This window comes from Phalangium opilio, unplaced genomic scaffold (assembly GCF_054372755.1).
Source record: "Phalangium opilio isolate 3A_F unplaced genomic scaffold, DU_Popi_V2 ptg000048l_1, whole genome shotgun sequence".
Lineage (NCBI taxonomy): Eukaryota > Metazoa > Arthropoda > Arachnida > Opiliones > Phalangiidae > Phalangium > Phalangium opilio.
Genome location: NW_028324170.1, coordinates 3,928,070 through 3,941,528, shown reverse-complemented (window position 1 = coordinate 3,941,528; position 13,459 = coordinate 3,928,070). Strand labels below are relative to the sequence as shown.

At 33.5% G+C, this 13,459-nt stretch overlaps 1 long non-coding RNA gene across 1 annotated transcript; it reads left to right on the top strand.

Moving 5' to 3' along the window:
- Window positions 1-12,541: 12,541 nt before the first annotated feature.
- Window positions 12,542-13,109, top strand: LOC149673786 (uncharacterized). The gene is made up of 3 exons (XR_016366922.1): window positions 12,542-12,593; window positions 12,681-12,807; window positions 12,865-13,109. It is a non-coding gene; the product is annotated as an uncharacterized LOC149673786 (long non-coding RNA).
- The last annotated feature ends 350 nt before the right edge of the window (window positions 13,110-13,459 follow it).

Below are 13,459 nucleotides of genomic sequence, written 5' to 3'. Positions count from 1 at the left end.
AGTCAAAAGATTTCAGAGTAGAAATTATAATTTTTTAGGACTGCATTTCAGAGTACTGCACTTTAGTCAACCGATTTCAGAGTTGAAATTTATTATTTTCGTGGACTGCTTTTCAGAGAACTGCATTTTAGTCAAAAGATTTCAGAGTAGAAATTATAATTTTTTAGGACTGCATTTCAGAGTACTGCATTTTAGTCAACCGATTTCAGAGTTGAAATTTATTATTTTCGTGGACTGCTTTTCAGAGAACTGCATTTTAGTCAAAAGATTTCAGAGTAGAAATTATAATTTTTTAGGACTGCATTTCAGAGTACTGCATTTTAGTCAACCGATTTCAGAGTTGAAATTTATTATTTTCGTGGACTGCTTTTCAGAGAACTGCATTTTAGTCAAAAGATTTCAGAGTAGAAATTATAATTTTTTAGGACTGCATTTCAGAGTACTGCATTTTAGTCAACCGATTTCAGAGTTGAAATTTAGTATTTTCGTGGACTGCTTTTCAGAGAACTGCATTTTAGTCAAAATATTTCAGAGTAGAAATTATAATTTTTTAGGACTACATTTCAGAGTACTGCATTTTAGTCAATCGATTTCAGAGTTAAATTTATAATTTTTGAGAACTGCATTTCAGAGTACTGCATTTTAGTCAAAATATTTCAGAGGAGAAATTATAATTTTTTAGGACTGCATTTCAGAGTACTGCATTTTTGTCAACCGATTTCAGAGTTGAAATTTATTATTTTCGTGGACTGCTTTTCAGAGAACTGCATTTTAGTCAAAAGATTTCAGAGTAGAAATTATAATTTTTTAGGACTGCATTTCAGAGTACTGCACTTTAGTCAACCGATTTCAGAGTTGAAATTTATTATTTTCGTGGACTGCTTTTCAGAGAACTGCATTTTAGTCAAAAGATTTCAGAGTAGAAATTATAATTTTTTAGGACTGCATTTCAGAGTACTGCATTTTAGTCAACCGATTTCAGAGTTGAAATTTATTATTTTCGTGGACTGCTTTTCAGAGAACTGCATTTTAGTCAAAAGATTTCAGAGTAGAAATTATAATTTTTTAGGACTGCATTTCAGAGTACTGCATTTTAGTCAACCGATTTCAGAGTTGAAATTTATTATTTTCGTGGACTGCTTTTCAGAGAACTGCATTTTAGTCAAAAGATTTCAGAGTAGAAATTATAATTTTTTAGGACTGCATTTCAGAGTACTGCATTTTAGTCAACCGATTTCAGAGTTGAAATTTATTATTTTCGTGGACTGCTTTTCAGAGAACTGCATTTTAGTCAAAAGATTTCAGAGTAGAAATTATAATTTTTTAGGACTGCATTTCAGAGTACTGCACTTTAGTCAACCGATTTCAGAGTTGAAATTTATTATTTTCGTGGACTGCTTTTCAGAGAACTGCATTTTAGTCAAAAGATTTCAGAGTAGAAATTATAATTTTTTAGGACTGCATTTCAGAGTACTGCATTTTAGTCAACCGATTTCAGAGTTGAAATTTATTATTTTCGTGGACTGCTTTTCAGAGAACTGCATTTTAGTCAAAATATTTCAGAGTAGAAATTATAATTTTTTAGGACTACATTTCAGAGTACTGCATTTTAGTCAATCGATTTCAGAGTTGAATTTATAATTTTTGAGAACTGCATTTCAGAGTACTGCATTTTAGTCAATCGATTTCAGAGTTGAAACTCTAATATTGTTGGACTGTATTTCGTAGAACTGCATATTTGGCAATGAATTTTAGAATTGCTTTCTAAGATTTGTAAATGTGAACCGAACCTGCACACTACAAATAGTAGGTTTCCTACTGTGGACTGCATTTCAGACATTCAGAGTACCTGCAGATTAGTCGACCCCGGTGAGGTACTTTTACAATTTTGAATATACCACTACAATTTGGCCTATTTTAAACAGAAAGCAAAACTCCCCTACTGTGAATAAAAAAGGTCATAAACCCGAACGCCTGACATAACTTTGTTTTCATTTCATTATTAATTAATTTTCGCTTTTAAATTTTATGACTACGTATTTCCACTAAATACTTAACCAGCCTTAATAGACCCCATCATAAGATATGCTCCATAAGTTTGTCACTGGTAACAAACTGGAGATTGTCATGAAGTGAGAGATGTAGGTCATAGATTCGAGGTAAAGCGACGCCTGGCGAGGCGCTGTCAAAGGCTTAGTAATGCTGACTAAATAGGACCTAGATGGAAGTCCTGCAAAATTAACCACCGAGTGTAGGACTTCAATTCTCGCTTGTCGTTCTCGAACTATCTCGAGCTGTAAGTCTCTAGCATTACGAAGTATAGGAAGTGTCATACTTATGGGAACATATCGTATGAACTTATGATAGTAGCAATCAACCCCTGAAGTCGAGGAGCTTGTAATATTGGTTTTAGAGTTGCCCAACACCCCCTCACAAGAACAACCTTAATTTTGTAAGAAATTTAGTATTGCAGCAATACTTATACTTATTACCTTACTTATTCCTCCAGGGTATGCCCTCCCACTTTTGGAACATATCTTATAAACTTATGCTTATTGTTATAATGTTACTTATGGATAAATTAATAAAAAAAATTATTTTAAATATATTGTTAAGTTATGTTCTTATATTTTAATAATTTTTATTTTATTATTTTTTTTTCTTCTAAATTAATCTACAGGGTGATGGCGTGAAATTGATGGGTTGACCCGGAAACAACCACGTGTACGTACTATAGCTCAGCGAAGGGCGGGAAGGGAAAAAAAGTGTATTGTACAACCTTCGCAGTGTAATAATCGTGACGAAAAAAATAGTAATAAAGGCATAACTGGTACACGAGCAAATGCAGCAGACTACAATAAAAAGTTAACGTACGTCTCCCATTCCACCCACCTACTACAATTTTACCACAGCATTTCGATTAAGGAAACGCCTATTAAATAATAAAATTTACAGGGTTTATTTAAAATAGTTAAATTTTAAACCAATTTCTCTGATAAATTTTTACATTGGAAAAACGGGTTCTATGGGTGGTTTTGAGTCGGAAAACGTTCTATGGGTGGTTTTGAGTCGAAAAAGCTCTAGGGGTGGTTTTTGAGTCGAAAAAGTTCTATGGGTGGTTTTGAGTCGGAAAATGTTCTATGGGTGGTTTTGAGTCGGAAAAAGTTCTATGGGTGGTTTTTGAGTCGGAAAAAGTTCTATGGTTGGTTTTGAGTCGGAAAAAGTTCTACAGGTGGTTTTGAGTCGGAAAAAGTTCTATGGGTGGTTTTGAGTCCAAAACGTTCTAGGATATTTTGGCCTACAAGATTTGATTAAAGAGTTAAACCAGGTACGTATGAACCCTGTAAAAATGCTTCAAACAGGTGCGGAAATAATTTAATAAATAGGGCATTGCAATAAATAAGATATTAAATCATTCATAAAGAAAGAAAATAAAAATCAAATTTTACACCACCAATTTTTTTTACAGGATAAAGAAATTATAATACGCATCTTAATTACTCTGTATAATTCACTTCTGTTAGTTTTAACAATTAAGAAATAATTAAGTCAAGTTCATCAAATCAAATAAACCTAAATGCGAATTACTGATTTTTTTAATACGCCAATGTAAAATACCATATATTTATACAGGGTGTTTCTGATAAGTCTGCAACATTCATAAATTAAGGGGGATGTTCTTTGGGTACACGATTTTGAGTCGAAAATGTAATTTCTATGATATTTTGCCAGAAGGGACACTGACTGTTTAGGGATGACCCCTTAATTAAATTAGAAATCATTGTCTTTCAGTTTATTAATTAAATTTAAGGGGTCATCCTTAAAAATACTCTTAAAATCATAACTCGAAAACAGTGTTTCTTAGTTCAAACAAAATGGAGATAGACTCAAAATTTTTTCCCAAAGAACATCCCCCTTAATTTATGAATGCAGACTTATCAGAAACACCCTGTAAATTAGAAGTTGGCGTAGGCATTTCTTAAAGACCGTCAAACTCTCTCAATTAACTTCTTACACGTATTAAGAGTATATCGTAACCATATCTAACCTTGTAACTAATTTTTTTATACAAGAGTTCCTCCTTTCATTTAACAATTAAAGTGCAAAGAAAAAAAATCAGTACTAAACAGCATAGATAAAGCGTGAACAAATTAGAAATTAGGCTTAACATTTAGGACAAGTTACGCGGTTATTTAATATAAATAACCTTTATATTTCTTATCGTACAATTTCTTAGAAATTGAAATTGTACGTCGAGGAAACGACAATAATCTTACGACATATTAGAGCTTGGGTATAGTTGGGTTAAACTGTAATAATTTGATAAGTAAAACACTTCTTGTTTCTCCCACCGTTCCTAAAATTAATAAAGGATACTCAATTCTGTAATTACAGATAACGCATAAAAAGGAGTGGAACTAAGAACTGATAGCAATACGAAAGCGATATGACTTAAATATATCAAATAAAAAAAATTCTCAACCCATTCATGAATTTGATATAGTGGAATTAAGCCAAAAGGCGCCACTATTTTGGGTGTGAAAGCGTGGACTTTGTATTTTTGTAGAGACCAATTTTTCCTACGCAGTGAACTTCCCCTCGTGCCTAGCTTTAATCAGAGAGAGTTCTGAAATTAATTTTAGGAAGATCCTGATATACTAGAACGCCAACGATCCCCCTTATGAAAGTTATATTATGTTAGACTTGATAAAATTTTTTATATATCAGGGTTGCCACGGAATTTTTGGAACTAAATTCCCTGACTTTTCCAGGTTTTCTCTGACCTTTTTCTGGGATTTTTCCTGACCTTTTAGGGTGAAAGTGTAAATGTTTACAGTACGTTTTAAGTGCTTATAATTAAATGAACTTTCTACATTAAGTTTTCCAATGTATTTGTTGCACCAAAATGAATAAGAAACATTTTAACTATAAATAACAGTCTAAGAGATTTTTAATAATAATAATAATAATTAAAGCTTTATTGGATATCCCTGTTCAGTCGAAACTGGTTTACAAAGGGGTCCGTTAGTTAAATTAATTGTTAAACATTAAAAATATGCTGTTTTACATCTCTCTTAAACTCATTAATGTTAGCTATATTTTTTATATCACATGGTAAGTTATTCCAAGATTGGATTCCCCTGTTTTTTAAACTTTTCAAGTTGGTTGTCGTTAATTTTGATGGCAGAACAAAGGTTTTAAGATTTATGCGGGTATTATAGTTATGATCGACTAAATGAAACATATCAAGGATATACTTTGGCATTTGATTATTATAGATTTTATACATTAGTACTAATAGCTGATATTCATATTCTTGAGATAGGGTCATCCAATTTAGGTTTTTAAGAGCCTCTGTGGCAGATGATCTCTTATTTCGGAGTAATATTAATTTGGCACATTTATTATGTATAATTTGAAGTCTATGTAAGTATTTTTTGGGGCCAATATTGTAAAATAAATTACCGTAATTAAAGATGGGTTGGATCATAGATTTATGTAGCGTAATTTTACTTTGAATGTTCAAACATTTATAAAGTGGATGGACGAGCCAGAGTCTCTTATTTACCTTATTTAGTACATATTCAATGTGATCAATAAAATCTAACTTTTCATCTATGATGGTTCCGATATATTTATATGATTTTACCCGTGATATATCTAGGGACCCAAGTTTGATTATGTCTTGCGTTGTACCTCTTAATTTTTTAGGTTCAATAATCATAAAAACAGTTTTAGATTCATTAAAAATAAGGCCTCGTGAGGCTAACATTTTCTTTAGAGTTATTACGTCCGATTCTAATTCAGTGATCAATTTAGAAGCGTCATCTGATACAGAGAGAAGGGCATCGTCATCCGCGTATTCAAAAGACTTTGAAAATTTTAAGCATTTATGATTATGTCTCGTATATATGTTAAATAATAGTGGCCCCAAGATACTACCTTGAGGAACACCTGTAGATACAGTCATTGATAAATGTTAAATAAATTTTAAGAGACCATTTACTTTACAAAAGCAATTCTAGACATTTTTAAGGATTGCTCTAGAATTTTCTGTCTTAAGATAGGACGAGGAGAAACTTTCATTAGTCTTTCAACAAACATTTATCCACAGAAATTTTATCCACTAAAATCAAATTCCCAGACTTTTCCCTGACTATGCTAAAAATTTTAAAAGACCCCGACCTTTTCGGCTCATTTTTAAATTCCCTGACTTTTCCAGGTTTTCCCTGACCCGTGGCAACCCTGTATATATATATATATAGTTGTATCCAGGGCGGTCTTATCCATTGGGCCTGATGGTAACTGGCCCAGGGCCCCCACAAATCCATTGTATATAGTGAGGGCCTCATTATTCGTATGTTTACTTCAATATGTGTCCCAATGTACTACATTCATTGCAAAAGGGCAGGCTGTAACGCTGTTAAGATGCCATTGTTTTTAACGTAAGTGAGCCGTTTTCCTATGCCCTATAGGGTTACTAAGGCTCATAGGTCAAATATTCATGGATGTATTGTTTTTTCCACCACAACTAAAACTATACTGGATAAGTAAATGGCAAATAGGGGCAATATCTGGCTGGCTGCGGTACTGGTCCCCCTTACAGTCCTTAAGATGTTATAAAAGTTTACCGAACAACTTCAATATGTCACTTCCAGATAAGAAAAAATACGCGAATTTAAGATAATCTTGGATTTGTTACGAAACACGGTTGGGGGGGGGGTCGTTATATAAGTAGATGTACTTGTGAATGAACTCATTTATAAAGTCATTGAAACTTATGTCACTATAGAGTGGTAGCAACAGAGACTCGTAACTCGGATGGGGTTCATTTATTGTGAACACCGAATAGACTAGTAGCACCCAATGTTATTTATCCATAGACCTTAATACAGTCAAAGCAGGGAAAACTGCCATTACTCTATAGACCATTTCGATGTAACTGAAAGGGAAAAACACTTGGGTAAAACCTTGCCTTCCATCTCGCTTTTTGGCACCTGCGCTGTAGTATCTTTGTATCGTGACAGTGTCCAAAGACTGAGTGCAATGTACCACCTTCCATCTCGCTTTTTAGCACCTGCGCAGTAGTCTCTTTGTATCGTGAGAGTACACTACCCAAAGACGGATGGCAATGTATCGACCCCCTTGTATGTCCCAATACTGAAGGTTGCCAACCCCCTTTTCTTAAGTCGAAAAGGTCTATTCAGGATCCATCCAAAATTCTGAACTTAGCAATCTTGCAAAAAAAGAAACACCCCCTAGAACGTCTTATAATCTTCAAGAATGAAATAGAAGGAGAAGGGGAAGAGAAGAAAGAAAAAAAAATGGAGGGAAGGGAGGATACATTTATACGCATTCTGGGTTCCCCTCCCTAAGGGGAAATCGCTTCTGGCATTCGGCTTCCTGGAAAGAACAAAACCTTTCCCCTTGATTTTTTCCTGCCTGCACTCTCGGATACACTAAGCACTGCATGAACTATTTCGTGTGTGCCGACTGCCGAAGGGGAAAAAATAGAAACTCATTCACGAAATAATGCAGAGACGCGCGCGTTCGTATTATGTATGTTCTCTGCTTAGTTTCGGGGGTGGATGTAACAGTCTTATACAGGGTGTTTTTGATAAGAATGCCATACATTAAAGGGTGTATGTGTTCTTAGGGTTAAACTGAGCAGGGTTGTCACTGAATTTTCAGGACAAAATTCCCTGACTTTTTCAGGTTTTCCCTGACCTTTTTCTGAGATTATCCCTGACCTTTTTAGGCTGAAACTGTAAATGTTTATAATTAAATAAACTCTCTACATTAAATTTTCCTATGTATTTGTTGCACCAAAATGATTAAGGAACATTTTAATTATAAATAACAGTCTAAGAGATTTTTTACAGACAATTTACTTTACAAAACCAATTCTAGACATTTTTAAGGATTTCTCTAGCGCTTTCAGTGTTAAGAGAGGATGAGGAGAAACTTTCATTACTCTTTCAATAAAGACTTATCCTCGGAAATTTTACCCACTAAATCAAATTCCCTGACTTTGCTGAAACTTTTAAAATTATCTGACTTTTCCGGCCCATTTTTAAATTCCCTGACTTTTCCCTGACCCGTGGCAACCCTGCTGAGCTGAAAATGTCACCAGAACATGGATGTGGTCAACAACATTTAGTTACTTAGAGATACGGGCTCCCAAACATTGGTCAACTGGCCAATAAAACATGGAAATAGGAATAACACATGTGGAGTAATTAGCTTTACTTTATCAATGCCAGTCATTTAATAGTACTTACACTTCTGACAGATAAAGGTTCAACAACGTTGAAGGCTGATATGTCTTACTCAACACGTGTGTGACCATTTCCTTGTTTTAGGGGGCCAACAAGGCAACAATGTTTGGGGGCTCATATCTCCGTAACTAAATGTTGTAGACCCTATGTTCTTTCCACTCATATTGACCCCAAGAACACACCCTTTCATTAATGGTACCCTTACCAGAAACATCCCTGATATATTTAAGAAAGTGTGTTTTGTTTATTTATTAATACGTTTGCGCCGCTTCATGCACATCAGTCACAATTCGTTAATTTCCAAATAATTTCGGCATGGTTGACATTTGTAAACCAAAGGGGAAGGTTTAAATAGTGTGAACATAACTAAAAATTGACCTTCACCCCCACTACATCCCACCCAGTCTTTTTTTTTTCTTTAAAATCAGAGCAAAATTCTGAGAATTTTGCGGGTTCAAAAAGAGGGGCTAATCACTTTTTTATTCGTTGATTTCCCCTTGCATTATATTTCATTTGATTGTTGAAGTAAAAGTTAAGTGATTTGCCTCTCGATTGGTTCAGTAAGGAAACCAGGGTTTTCAGAGAGAGAGAGAGAGAGAGAGAGAGAGAGAGAGAGAGAGAGAGAGAGAGAGAGAGAGAGAGAGAGAGGGAGGGCTTTAAGGGTCGGGTCAACTGAGTTATTTATGGCTTTATGGCTAAGCCTTGGTTCTATAAAAATGATGACGGGTTACAACAAAAAGCGGGGAAAAAGCCGACAAAAGATTTAACTGATAATAATCAAAAAGCTTCATATATAAAAATATACAAGTAGAACTATTTCTATTTTTCTTTTTCTCTCTCTCTCTCTTTTCCCATAATCCCTCGCACTTCAAAACAAAATAAACAAGGGATAGGACCCGCCTAATATTTTTTCCATGGAATTTTAAACCTTTTTCCAATAGATAGAGTCAGTGTACTGAAGACAAGTGTTGCCAGTCCTTTGTAAGCGCGATTCTGTAGTTTTCCGTCCGATACAGTGACCAATCAGTTAGTTCCAAGTTACTGGCAACACTGAAACGCGGTTAAAGTTAAGAAAAGGGGGAGGGGCAATATCTATGGTCAAACACCTTTTCCCTAATAATATAATGCATTGCCCTCCAAACAACCAAGCAAGCAAACAAATATTCAATTTAAAACATTTCTCCGAAAGTTATAACTAATTAAGAAATAAATTTATTTATAATTAAACCAATTTTTTAAAACACCTTGAAGTTTTGACTAAGGCTTAACAATTTTAAAAATAACAATAAACATTTTCCACCCTTAATCCACTACTACCAAAACAAACCAAGAAACCAATCCGACTTGAATCTATAAATCAATGAATGATAATCATTTTAAAACATTTCCCAAAACCTTATCTAATTTTAAAAATATTTAAAACATCTTTTAATTTCAATTAAAAGTATTGACCAAGTCTTAGCAATCATTTCCGTTCCTTGTAAAAATTTAAATTGCGAGAATTTCGTCGTGTATATAGCTGTCTAGCTATCTTTAAAGACTTATGGGTAATTTTTCGCGGAATTATTATATCTTGTCTTGATCCTTCACAGTCTTAATATCTCTTTGCCTCTCTCTCTATCGCTTAGGAATTTAAGACGACGATCCCAAAATTGAGTTACTGAGAATTACCCTATCTCAAAAGCGTCCGCTCGCCACCGAGTACGCTCACTACGAGCCAAACCCACTCAAAGACAAATTTGAAGTTACGAGGAATTTTCTGAAGTTCTTGTAGACGTAACAAAAACTAAGAAATATATCCTTACCTGTTGCTTGCCTTTATGAATGTCTGACTATATTACCTGGAAAACGGGTTTATTCACAAGTTTCCGAGATCAAAGGACTAGTGAAAGTTATATAGGTATTAGGTATATTTGGAGTCAAAAATTTAACTTCTATCTCCATTTTGCCGTCCGGATACTGTTATAAAGTTAAGATTAGATGGAGTATTTTATAGATGACCCCTTAAATTTAATTAAGAAACTGAAAGACAATGATTTCTAATTTAATTGAACTAAGGGGTCATCCCTAAAACACACTTAAAATCATCACTCGAAAACAGTGTCCCTTAGGGAAAACAAAATGGAGATAGAAGTTACATTTTAGATTCAAAATCGTGCATCCAAAGAACATCCCTCTTAATTTATGGATGCAGACTTATCAGAAACACCCTGTATATGTTTGTTTTCTACACCATTTGGTTCTACAGGGTGTTCAAAAAAGGGAGGATGGTTGGTAGGACCACGGTACAGTATGGGTCATTTTAAGTACTCCAAAATATTCTATGACAATTTGGTCCTAAGTTATACAGTTTACAAGTTATGATTTGAGTGTTGTAGGGAAAGATAACCACTCAAATTTAAGTAAGAAGCTGAAATATAATGCTAATTTAATTAACGGGATCATCCGTTACCAACATACACCACCAAAAAGCTTAGTTTGAAGCCATATCTAATGTCTTTGCTGTCTAACATATCCATCAATGTTAACATGTTAAGTTGGTGGTCTAACTCAATTCCATTTTACTGCCCCAACATTTCCAAATTGCTACACTATCCCTTTCCCTTAAAGGGAGAACTTCAAACCGACTTATAACTTAAAACTGATCTACATTAAATTAATTTAGATCAAGGTTACCGAAAAACTGCGCAGTTAGTAGTATTTAAACTTTTTTTGCTTTAATTTTAATTCCGTTTAGACTAAACTAAAACGTCTAAGAGATAAAAATCTCCTATATAAAACGTAATTTCTCAAATTTCAAACCGGCCCGTCTCTCACCTTCTCCTCCCTTACCCCATTTACTAATTTTAAGGGTGTCTAAATTAAAAAAATTAAAATAATAATATAGGTATTTAATAGGTGACCTTCCGCAAGGACATTGGAATTTTCAAATAGTACCGACCTCCCTGTAGATAATTAGGAATGTTCTTATTTTATAAAAGACAGACTAGTTTTTAGGCGGGAAAAAGATTGTCTAGAACCTTGAAAAGAATGCGGATAATGTTCTATTTTTTAATTATTTAAATTAGTGCCTGGTACTTGTTTTATTTTTATTTACTGAAACGTCGGTCAAACTTAGCGTCAAAGTATAATAGCCTTGGAAGGTACATGGTTCCTAAAAAAGTAATAGTTTCTTTAAAATGTCTAGTGTCTAGGAATTTAATTAATAGTGGTGGCAATTTTATGGGCCGCCATTTTGAAAGATGGTGGTAAATCGACACTGAAAAGCCACGAAGCTCTTCTATAGGATATACAGAAATAGTTTACTAAATATTAGAGAAATAAGTTGAAAAGCGCAATGAACATGATTGTATAAAGTTGCTTTTTTTTTACATTTTTGGCAGCCATTTTTCAAGATGGCCACGGATAGGAAAAATTCTTTCTTAGTTCTTGCCTACTACTTAAGAGTAATGTCCCATCAAATTTATAACTTCCTTGGTAAAGTGGTTTTAGCTGGGCGTTGATTAATTAGTCAGCAAAGTCAGAACTTTTAATTATAATTTTCCCTGAAATTTCCAGGACTTCCCAAGAAAGTGTTCCTGTTTGTACGAACCCTGGTATTAAAATTAAAACGATAAGGGCGTGTTTTTAATTAATTTATTTATTTTGAAATAAAAAAAAAAAAAATTTGAAAAAATAAATAAATAAAAACAAAAAATAATAGAATTTCGTTTTGATAAGAAACATTTAATAAAGCTGAATAGTAACTTTAGTATTAAATTTAATAACGATTATATAAGTAAATTGAACCACTTTTTACGTATATTTCAGGAGTGTTAATTCACACGAATATCTTTATCGTTACGACAAATAACCGCGGGCCTAACTTGGCTAAATTATCACGTAACTTAAAAAGCGTGGAAAAAATAATAAAAAAAAAAAACATTCAAAAAACAAGCGCCGAGCTACAAATAAAACTCTATAAGTTAAAAACAAAACTGCGTTAATAATTTAGCAAACCTTTCTTTACCCCTATCTTTCAAAAACAGCAGATACGTACTAAAATAACTGCGCATTTTTTTACTTCTTAATAGACAGGTTAAGTAAGAAATGAACCGCAAAAACGATAAGCGATCTAAAGATAAAAGGCTTCCTTCCAATTTTGGGGGACCAAAGAAACGTTTAAAATTAACTAATTAAGCTTAAAGTGTACGAGTTGATGTACTGTACGCGTTTCTTAATCTCTCTACTAACACATCCTTTCAAGTTATATCCGTACTAAGCAGAAAACTACGCAGTTCTTGACATCAACCTTGGATTTTGAAGAAATACATAGTAAGATATTTATATATATATGTTATCGTTTCAAATTAAGTTTAGACAAAGAATAGGGAATTATAAGGGTCATGTAACCTTTGTTAGTGGTCTAGAGTTAGTATGGTTCCGTAGACAATGTCAATTGGCAGTACAAGAAGAAAGTTAAGGGTATATGCTAAGCCTGGCGTTACGATGTCAAGTTTAATTGCAGTCTCTTGCTCAATGCCATTGAGTGAGTCCTTGATCGAAGTTTTTTTTTTTTGCTATTTTCTTTTTTTTTTCTTTTCAGGGTTTCTTAGAGAGGGGTTAGTAAACCTATTCAGGGTAACTAAAATGGCCGCCTGAATCTCGCACCCTGATGACAAATCCGCTATATTTTTTTTTATTTCTTTACGATTGAGTGCGCAGTTACCTTTAAAAAATAATTGTTTCATAATATTTTTCTTTTTACAAAAACAAAATTATGGACCATCATGAGACCCGTTATATAATTGCTCTATCAAGACATGTTTAAATTTATTATATCGAATTAATATTAAATAACAACTTTAAAAATAAAATGTTATTTATTCGTACTCCGCGGTTTGACCATTTTGCTATTTTACTTATAGTTAAGAGCTGTTACTGGACGACGTTTCGTTCTAATTTAAATTCCCTGACTTTTTTAAGGTTTTTCCCCGATAAGTTTAAATTTTTCACTTTTATTTGTAAAAACGTCAAAATGTTGTGACTAAATCATGAACTTGTAAATATATTATTTGGTTATGCTAGTACTGTTATTGCAAAATTGTATAAAATCAATATGAAATTCCCTGACACCCTTGTTAAGAATCCCTGACATCCATATTAAAAATTCCTGATATTCCCTGACACCCTTGTTAAGA